This window comes from Vulpes lagopus, chromosome 3, assembly GCF_018345385.1.
Source record: "Vulpes lagopus strain Blue_001 chromosome 3, ASM1834538v1, whole genome shotgun sequence".
NCBI lineage: Eukaryota > Metazoa > Chordata > Mammalia > Carnivora > Canidae > Vulpes > Vulpes lagopus.
In genome coordinates, this window is record NC_054826.1 from 72,064,172 (window position 1) to 72,074,917 (window position 10,746).

Here is a 10,746-nt window from a genome sequence, read left to right on the forward strand (position 1 = left end):
ATTAACTTTTAATTATTAGTAGTATCGTTGTTATTATTTTACTTATTGGTACTATTATCATCATTATGACCATATGTGTACAAATATAGCAAAGACAATTTGAATAGGAGTTGAAGATTTTGGAAGAAGGAACTAGAGCCTTAGAAGTCATATTAGAAAAAAAGTGTTTTGCAAGAAAAAATGTACTACGATCCATAAATCTGACATTTATGAAGTAATGAGGAACCTGCCTGAGTGCTCACCTAGCTCACCCAATTCCAAAGCTACATAGGTCATGGATCATAAATAGTAGTGGAAAATTCATTCAGCACACAAGTCTCATGGTTATTTTACCTCATCAGTCAAGACTGACACTAATCAAAGCTATTGCAAAATAAGCAGGAGTTTCATTCCATTGGCTGATTCAAGCTTCTTATATACTAAGCAAATATTTTTTAATGAAATATAACATATGAGAAAAGTTTACAAATCACAAGTGAGCAGATTGATGAATTTTCACAAAATGAACAAATCCATGTAAGCAGCACCTAGATCAAGAAGTGATATATTATCAGCAAAACAAAACAACAATTTTAGAGGGTGCCTGGGTGACTTGGTTGATTAAGCATCTGACTCTTGATCTCAGCTCGGGTCTTGATCTCAGGGTTGTGAGTTCAAACATAGAATTGTGGAGCCTACTTAATAAAAGAAAATGGAAAACAAAAACAAGCAAACAACAACCAAAAAAAAAACCTTGCACTTTTAATTCATTCTTGTCAGTCTTATAAAATTTCCCTCTGTACCACCAAATACAACTGCTTATTTATCCATTCTACTGCTGATGCACATTTAGGGTTTTGTTACTTTGTTACTATTACTACTTATTATTATATAGTGCTTCTATGAATATTTTTGTAAGTGCATTTTGGTGAATGTAAGTGTTCATGTTTGTTCATTACATACCCAGGAGTGGAATTTCTGGGTCATTGGCTCCATACATATTTGGCTGTGGTTGATAATGTCAAAGATGGTTACAAATCTGTTGTTCATATTTACATACCCCCCAAAATTGTAGGATAATTTAAATTACTTTATATATTTGCCAAACATTAATATTAGCATTCTAATTTGGGGGCCCCTGGATGACTCAGTTATCTGGAAGAAATGCATATTCTCTATTGTGAAATGCCTACTTGAATTCTTTGTCCATTTATTATATTAGATCGTTAGACTTTTCTTGTTAATTTTAAGATAACCAAGTGCTATGCTAAATACAGGAATTGTAAACAACTACTCTAAATATGTGGCTTGATTTTTACCTTATTAATCGTGCCTTTTGCCTTTTCATGCAAAAGAATAAAACAGGACCACTTTCATACACCATACACAAAAATAAATTCAAAATGATTAAAGAGCTAAATGTGAGACAGGAAACCATCAAAATTCTAGAAGAGACCATAGGCAGTAATCTCTTTGACATTGGTCATGGCAACTTCTTACTAGATATGTCACCAGAGACAAGGGAAACAAAACAAAAAGAAACTATTAGGACTTCATTAAAATAAAATGCCTCTGTTCACCAAATGAAATAATCAACAAAACTAAAAGGCAACCTACAGAATGGAAGGAGACATTTGCAAAAGACATATCTGATAAAGGGTTAGTATCCAAAATATATAAAGAACTTATCAAACTCAATACCCAAAAAACAAATAATACAATTAGAAAATGGGCAGAGGACATGAATAGACATTTTCCAAAGACATCTAGATAACCAACGGACACATGAAGAAATGCTCAACATCACTCATCGTCAGAGAAATATAAATCAAAAGTACAATGAGATACCACCTTACATCTATCAGATGGCTAAAATTAACAACACAGGAAACAATAGATGATGGCAAGGATGCAGAGAAATGGGAACCCTCTTACACTGTTGGTGGGAATGAAAAGTGCTCCAGCCATTGTGGAAAACACTATGGAGGTTCCTCAGAAAGTTAAAAATAGAACTACCCTACAATCCAACAATTGTGCTACTAAGTATTTACCCAAAGCATACAAAAACACGGATATGAAGGGATACAAGCATACACGCACTTCAATGTTTATAGAAAAATTTTCAACAATAGTCAAATTATGGAAAGAGCCCAAATGTCTATCAACTGATGAACGGATAAGGAAGATGTGGCGTGTGTGTGTGTGTGTCTGTGTATATATATACATATATATACACATACATACACACATGTATATACATACCATATGAGTTATGTATATATATGTATATGTATATATATACATACAATAGGTGTGTATGTATGTGTGTGTGTGTGTGTGTGTGTATATATATATATATATATGCTATGCTTTCTCCTAGTAGTTTTATTCATTTTACATTTCCCATTTAGATTTAACATCAATTAGAAATTGATTTTTTATATGCATGTGGCTTATGGTAAAGGCCAAGATTTATTTTTTGTCCCATACTAATATCCAAATGACCATACATCAGTCATTGAAAAGATGTTTTTTTTCAATGTACTACCATGTCAAGTTTCTCAAAGTGCCTGAATATATGGGTCCGTTTCTAGACACATTGGTCTGTTTTGTTAATCTATTTCTCTGTCCTTGCAAACATACTATATTTTCCTAATTATTACCAATGTGTAATAACTTTTGATATCTGGTAGTGATGTCCTCCAGCTCTATTCTTCTTTAAAATTATCTCCAGTATTTTTTGGATAGTGATTGTTTTGAAATATCTAGATCAACTGGGGAAAATTCATATCCTAAAAATATTGAGTCTCCCAGTCAAAGGCACATGGTATGTTCCTTTATTTATCTAAGTCTTTTTTTTTTTTTCAATGATGTTACTAAAATCAACCTTTTGGGTTGATTTTATTTATGTTTTTTGAACTAGTTATTTCTCATTTATTATTGATACACAAAAGACAGTTGATTTTATATTTGCCTTTCATCCAGTTATCTAACTACATTTACTTATTAAATAAAATATTTTATCTATATCATTAGAAATGTTATTCTATCCTACCAATAATTTCATCTGCACATAACCACAAATTTAATCCCCCTTAATTACTTTTTTTCTTCCATATTGAATGGTGAAGAGCTTCATACAATTGAGTTGTTCATTGGATCTCATTGGAGATAGCATATCTCATTTTTTACAAAGGCATATTTTGTTAGCCTCTTACCTGGCATAACTTTATGATTCAGCAAATATCTTTTTGTTTTTTGATTCAGCAAATATCTTAAAGAAAATTTAGGTAGAGTGTTTGTGGTGGTTTATAGCATCTCTGCAAATGGCTTTGTATTTATTCCATTGAACAGTGAAGCATTTGTCCTGGGTGCTCTATGACTGCTTCAACAAATAGTGTGTGGCAGAAATAAAGCAGTAGGTTATACAACACCTTACAATTTCATTTGGTTCATCTGGGAAGAAATATGACTACCCCAAGACACTAGAGAAGGACTTGTATAAGTTTTTGGCCACCAGATTCAGCTGTACTCTCAGGTGATAGAGTATACTACAATGAGATCAAGACATATAAGATGCCCAGTCTAATACCAGATGACTGTAGCTTAGCTGAAAACTGACCACAAGCACATTAGTTACTCTAAGCAGGTGTTGCCAGTTCAAGGTCTCTTGAACCTCAAATATGTAAACTCATATTCAAAACACGAGTTAAAGGTCTCTTGAACCTCAAATATGTAAAATCATATTCAAAACAAAATAGTTTCAAAATAAATTACTTGAAGGTACTAAGTTGTTTCTTTTTGTTTGTTTTTTAAAGTAATAACAACCATAACAATGTCAGCTCTGTATTCTGTTCCTATCTCTTTGTGTCTCCTTAGGCCTTTAATATTTCTGCCTCTTACCTACTCTGTGAGCTTCCATCTACACTACTTACCTGGAATCTGAGTCCATTACCTTGTAACTAGCATTACCAAAATTCCTGAGGGGGGAAAAATATAGCTAAATGCGGCTCATCTTTCTAAGACTGTTTTACTCTGGAATATTGGTCTCTCAAATCCTGTTTCTTGTACAATTTTCCTTATCTTTATATAATTTTGATTTGTTGCATTTGTTTTAAATGTGATTTTGCTTTCTAGTTGTTTGTAGTGGGAACACTGATCTACAGAATACTACTTTTCACCAGAAGCAAAATTATTCTTTAAGTAATAGGGTTAATTATAAAATCATTATTGACTAAATTATTTAATCATGCACAGGGAATTTGGCTCATATTGACATAGGCAGGCCAGGTCTAAGGACCCAGAAGAGGTCTTGCAGGACCAGCCAAGAGGGTTCTTGGCTTCAAGAAGTATAGAAATCAAACATGAACCAGGAAGAAATGAAAGCAAAGTTTATTGAATAGCATAAGTGATAGAGTATAGTAGATGGTGTGTCAAGATGACTAGGAAAGGAAGGGAAAGTGCATCTTTGTGTCACTGTGGTTAGGGGTTTACTTTGGAAAGGGGTCCAGGGTATGTGTTCCTTCAGGAATCCAGGGTAGGGTCTGAAACAAGGTAAGTGACAGGTGAACAATAAGTGTTATTTCATAAATCATCAAAGGCAGGCTGTATTTATGCCAGTATCAGCCAAGGTTTGTTCAAAGCTAATGTCTAGAAACATGTTTGGGATCCAATTTTTCTCAAATTTCATCAGGTGTTTGGAGGCCTAGGACCAAATTAGAGAATGATTAATTTTCTTGCTTTCCCCTTGGAGGGGGAATATAGCTTCTTTGGTTTATTCAGATGCAAGGTGAAATGCAGAACATGAGCAAATGTGGCCCAGCAGAAAAACAACAATGATAGTCTTCCTAAAAATTGAGTCCCTTCACTTTCTCTATCTCAGTATTTGAGTTCAGATTTTTATCTTAACCATGAATTATTCAGAAGTGTTCTTCTTCATAATATATACTCTCCATTCACAACCCACCTCCTTCAAAACTTTTCAATCTAGAATTAACATTCATCACCATTAAAACCTGCTCTACATCTTTCCTTATTTTAGTCAGCCTGTGTTCTTCAGAATGAGAACACTTGCTTTGCTGTGGAGCCAGCAGTCCATGCAGACCATCCAAAGCACCCCCTCCACAGTCTTTATCAGCCCCTTTTTGCAAATCCTCAATCTGAGATCAGTCACATATTTCTTTTTGTACTTTCACTTGGAATTTCAAGTGAGTTAGAAAAATGTAACAACATGTAAATTGAAGCTAAGGCAAACGGACAATTCTTGGTCTGTACTTAGGTAATAAAGCCTTCAGTATTCTGCTAGTCTTTTAGTTTTATGTTTTCTATACAATGTTGAAGGTTGTAGATAGTGAAGTGAGTCAGGGGAAAAGCTACAGATATTGAAAAGGAAGAAACAAAATTTCACTTTGCAAAATAACATGACTGACTTTGTACAAAATTCAAAAGAATACATATAGTAAGTTTCAAATTAATATGACTTTATAAGATCATAGATAAAAGTAAAGAAACATGCATTGTATTAGTCTACTGCAATAACAAACTTGAAAATTAAATATTAAAAAGAACAGTTAAAATTTCAAATACAAAATATCTAGGAATTAATCAAATGAAAGTAACATACCATCTCTTCGGACAAACTATGAGATACTATTTAGAGAAATTTAAAAGTAAGTTTATGAAGAGCAATGCTATGTCCAGATTTGGAAGTCTTATTTTTATTTTTATTTTTATTTTTTTAGATTTTATTTATTAATGAGAGAGAGAGAGAGAGAGAGAGAGAGGTAGAGACGCAGGTGGAGGGAGAAGCAGGCTCCATGCAGGGAGCCCAACATGGGACTCGATCCGGTGGCTCCAATATCAGGCCCTGGGTGAAGGTGACACTAAACCGCTGAGCCACTCAGGCTGCCCTGGAAGTCTTATTTTTAAAAGATGTCAGTTTCACCAAAATTAATATTATAGTTCAAATTATAATAGATTTTTAAAACCTTATCAAGATTATTTATAAAAATTGAGGTCAAAAAGATTCCCTTGAGGAAGAAAAACATGGCAAGATTTGTTCTACAAATACAGTTCTTCCATATAAAGTACAGTATTTAGCTTAGTGTGGTTAGTCTTGGTTGGAAAGACAGACAGATAGGCCAATGAAATCAAATTCAGATACCTAAAAGAGACCATACAGACATCTAATTTAACAGAATGGGAACATCACTGAGAAGTGGAAAATCACAATCTTTTTAGTACATATAATGAGACAATTGGGTGTCCTTATCTGAAAAAAAAGGAAGTTGAACCCCAACTCACATGATTCAAAAATAATTTCCATGTGGACATAGAACAAAATACAAAAAACAAAACACTTAAGGACCTGAAAGTTAATATGGAAAGTTAATATTTATTACTTTAAGGTATATCAATATTCTAAACCCAAAAATCACTAATCATAAAATTCATCAAAATCAACATTTGGTCATAAAATTTGATCACAGTAAAGTGAGCTAAAGTCAGAAAACATATTTGAAATATCTTACAAATAAAGACTTATAACCAAAAAAATATAAAGAATTACAAATTAATAAGAAGAATATAAGCAGACCCTCCCAAAATGCAAGACATTTGAATAAAGAAAAAATTTGAATGTGTAATCAACAATTGAAAAGCAGTTCGATTTCTTTAGTCATCAAGGAAAAGCAACTTAAAGGTCCAACAAATTGTACCCAAAAGAAGGGATAAAATTAAATTCCAGGTGTTAGTGTGAATGTAAAGAAACTCAACCATTACTTTGAGGGAATGTAAATGTATAAAACTGCTTTGGAAAGCAGTTTGATATTATTTAGCAATTTAAAGACATGCAAAACTCAGCAATTCTCCTCCTAGGTATATATATATATACAGCAGCAATGTATTCATATGTGAACTCAGAGACATGTGCAAGAATATTCATAGCAGCATTGATCATAAAATCCCTAAACTTGAAATTACCCAAATGCCCATTAGTAGGAAAACTGATATATAAATTGCAGTATATGCATATCCCGAAAATATTTTACAACAATCAAAAGAAAATAGAACTACAGATATACACAATAATATAATCTCTTAAGTATAATATTGAGCAAGGGAAACCAGACCTAAATTAATACATAATGTGTAATTCCATTCACATAATGCTCAAAAATAGAATCAAATTATTTCATTTAGGTATGTATCTTAGGTAGTAATACTACAAAGTGAAAGGGTGATTATCTTTAAATTGAGGATAGTGTTGCCTTTAGAAAAAAAAGAGCAGTTTGTGATTGAGATGGGACTTTCAGGCTACTCATAACATTTTATTTCTTGACCTTGAGAGTGGTTATAGGTACATTTAACATAGAACAATTTTTATTTCTTGACCTTAAAAGTGGTTATAGGAATGCTTACTATATAATACATTCTCAGTTGTGCACTTAGATTTTATGCATTTTTCTGCATATATTTTAATTACATTTAAAAGAGTTTAAAACTGCTGTCAACATCTCATTTCCTTTATGTTGTATTTTCATCTTTTCCTTCATCAACCTCTGCCAATTAATTTTATTTAAAACTAGGAGAAAAGTTAATTAAAGGAACAGGGAAAAGAATGAAATCCATTAAAGAGGTGCTGTGGAAACTCCATATGGGAAGGGAAATGTCATGACAAATACTCACTGCTGCTTCAGTTGAGGGAGGTCATGTTTAACTAGCCTTCTGGAATTATTTGAAAATATTACATCCATAATAGATGATAGAAATTCAATGATGTAGTACCCTTGTATTTTTCTTCAGGCAAATAGCCATGTTACACATGAGAAATTAATGACTATGGTAACAAGTTAAATAAGTTAGAAATAGTGCTGGATAGAAAACTGACAGTAGCATTCTTTTTACTCAGTCTAAAGCCATAAAACCCTTCTTTCTCCAATGTCTTTTTCTTGAGTAACCTAATAATAAGAGTCCAGCCATCATGTTGGAGCTGCTGAAACCTTGAGGATTAAAGGAATGAATCAAGGAAGCCAAGATTCATTTAAACTTCTACCCCTAGGGCCACCCCATTCAAAACATATGCTGATCTCTCTCAATCTCTGTCTGTTTCACACATATGCACACAGACGCATGCACACACATGCATTTTTCTCTCCTTATCTTCTTTATTCATTTCTTTCTTTTTGAATCATATTTTTTCCATCTCCCTGCCTACAGGAGGAGTGGGGGGAGAACACTCCAGAAGAGAGAACTACTTGACAGTTATTTAGCAATTCCGCTCCTATAGTCTCAAGATTCTGGGAGTAAGGATTGTGAATATACATTTAACTTGTTTCTGAAATTTAGAGACAGGCATAATTTGGATGAGAAAAAAATTTCAGTAAATTTTTTTCATTGTTTTGTGTTATAATAGTAATTCTCTTACAAGAGGAATATGAGGGAGGTATGTCAGCCTCCATTTAAGCATATTGCTTTAATAAAGAACAGGAATAAATGATTTAGCAATTATCTAAGCCATTTAGACAAGCACATTTTAAAGACACCATGTTAATTAATTAATTGGATTTAAATAAACTAAAAATAATAAATAAATGAAGACAATGTAGAAATCAGTTTAGCCAGGGTTGTTGGGTTTAGTGGTCTGTTAGAATCACACATCCTCACTTTGTTTTTATTTCTATGACTGGTTTCTGGGATCTGTTTGTTAGAGCTTAAACACACACACATGCACACCTACATTCACAAACATATACTACAAAAACTCCCAAATATACTAATTTTGACACAATGTATCAGGCTAATATTAAGGATAAACCCTCACATAAGAACTGATTTTCTATACACATTTTGAATGAAACCATCTTTGAAGTACTGACATAAGTTTGCCCATAACTTGCTTAGGACATTAGATTTATAATCATACATTTTCATTGTTAATAATCAACTGAAGGAAAAATTTCTATATCAATGAATATAAATAACAAAACCCAAATTAATCAGTGGTTTTCTGTGTATATTACCATGTATGGAAAATGCAGGTATGTCACTTCTAGGAATATTATCAACCAAGGTTGGGTTTGTTGCCTGTATTGTGTGCACCATTTATCATATTTCACTACTAATGTCTATCTGATTTTCATTGCCTCCTCATGCCAGTATTGCCCCATGGTACATTCTATGATGATGGAAATAATCTACATTTCTGCTATTCAATAGGCTAGCTACTAGCCACACGTGGCTATTAAGCACTTGAAATATGGGTAGTGCCAATTGAAATATATTGTAATGTAAACTACAAATCACATTTTAAAAGTTTAAAATATCTCATTACTTTTTTTTTTACAAAGAATGCATTTTAAGATAATATTTTGGATACACTGAGCTAAATAAAATATATTGTTAAAATTAATTTCACCCATTTTTTTCTTTTTTTTAAAATGGTGACTAGGAAATTTAAAATTACATGTGTGGTAGCATTTGTGGCTGTTTTGTGTTTCTAGTGAGTTGAGTTCTTTTAGTTTTCAGTTAGCAATAATCATGCCTCAGATAAACCTCACTGGCTATGATTACTGCTACTGTGCAAAGCTTGAGATGAGCTCTTTTAAAATGTCTGCGAAAAAAAATCTACATCATATTTCTTAATACCATTGTTCTAAGATTCACATTTTTTTAAATATCTTATTCATTTATTCATGAGAGACATAGAGAGAGGCAGAGACACAGACATAGGAGAAGCAGGCTCCATGCAGGGAGACTGACGTGGGACTCGATCCCAGGACTCTAGGATCATGCCCTGGGCTGAAAGCAGGTGCCAAACTGCTGAGCCACCCAGGGATCCCCAAGATTCACATTTTTAATTGTTATATTGTATTAAATAGATACTGACATATCTCATAATCAATAACAATCATAATTTATTTAGGACCTCCTGTCTTCTCAGTGTTTTGAGTTTTTCTTGTTTTAGTGCACCTTATAATTGACTATGTTAGTTCTAATAACAATGTTTTATTATTAAGTTTGCTATATAGAAGTGTAGTAAAAATCAGTTGATTCTTAGTCCTTTGAAAATATCTTCTAGTACTTTTTGGAAAATAACACTTTATTTTGAAACTGATTGAGGTAAAATGTGCTTGCAAAAAAAGATAACTTTTCAGAAGAGAGTATTAGCAAGTACTTAAATAAACTACTTAAGTAAAATACTCTATGAAATTAATTGAAGTAAATAATAATCTTCTTTCCTAGAAATATTTTATAACCATTTCAAATAAATATAAGTATTTACTTTAATTAGAATAATTGAAAACTTTAAAAAAGAATAATTGAAAAGTTTAATTGTATCTCAAAGTTTTACTGATAGTAATATTTCTACTAAGAATAACATGACATATTTTGTTGCATATTTTGGTTGGTGGAAAGAAAAGGCTGGGGAAATATGAGGGAAAAAATATTTAAGAAAAGTGAAACTAGGGCAGCCCAGGTGGCTCAGCAAGTTTAGCATCACCTTCAGCCCTAGGCGTGATCCTGGATGTTCGGGATCAAATCCCATGTCAGGCTTCCTGCATGGAGCTTGTTTCTCTCTCTGCCTGTGTCTCTGCCTCTCTCTCTGTGTGTCTCCTGAATAAATAAGTAAAATCTTTAAAAAAGTAAATATTAAAAAAAAAGAAAAGTAAAATTATACAAAAAATTCAATGCTATTATTTATTGTTTGGGGAGGCTTTTGTCTTAAATATATCTGATATAAAAAGTAGCAGATGATGTCAAATCAAA

The 10,746-nt window shown here is 32.5% G+C and overlaps 1 pseudogene; it reads right to left on the reverse strand.

Moving 5' to 3' along the window:
* Positions 1–9,401: 9,401 nt before the first annotated feature.
* LOC121488411 lies at positions 9,402–9,566 on the reverse strand (annotated as a pseudogene).
* Positions 9,567–10,746: the final 1,180 nt, after the last annotated feature.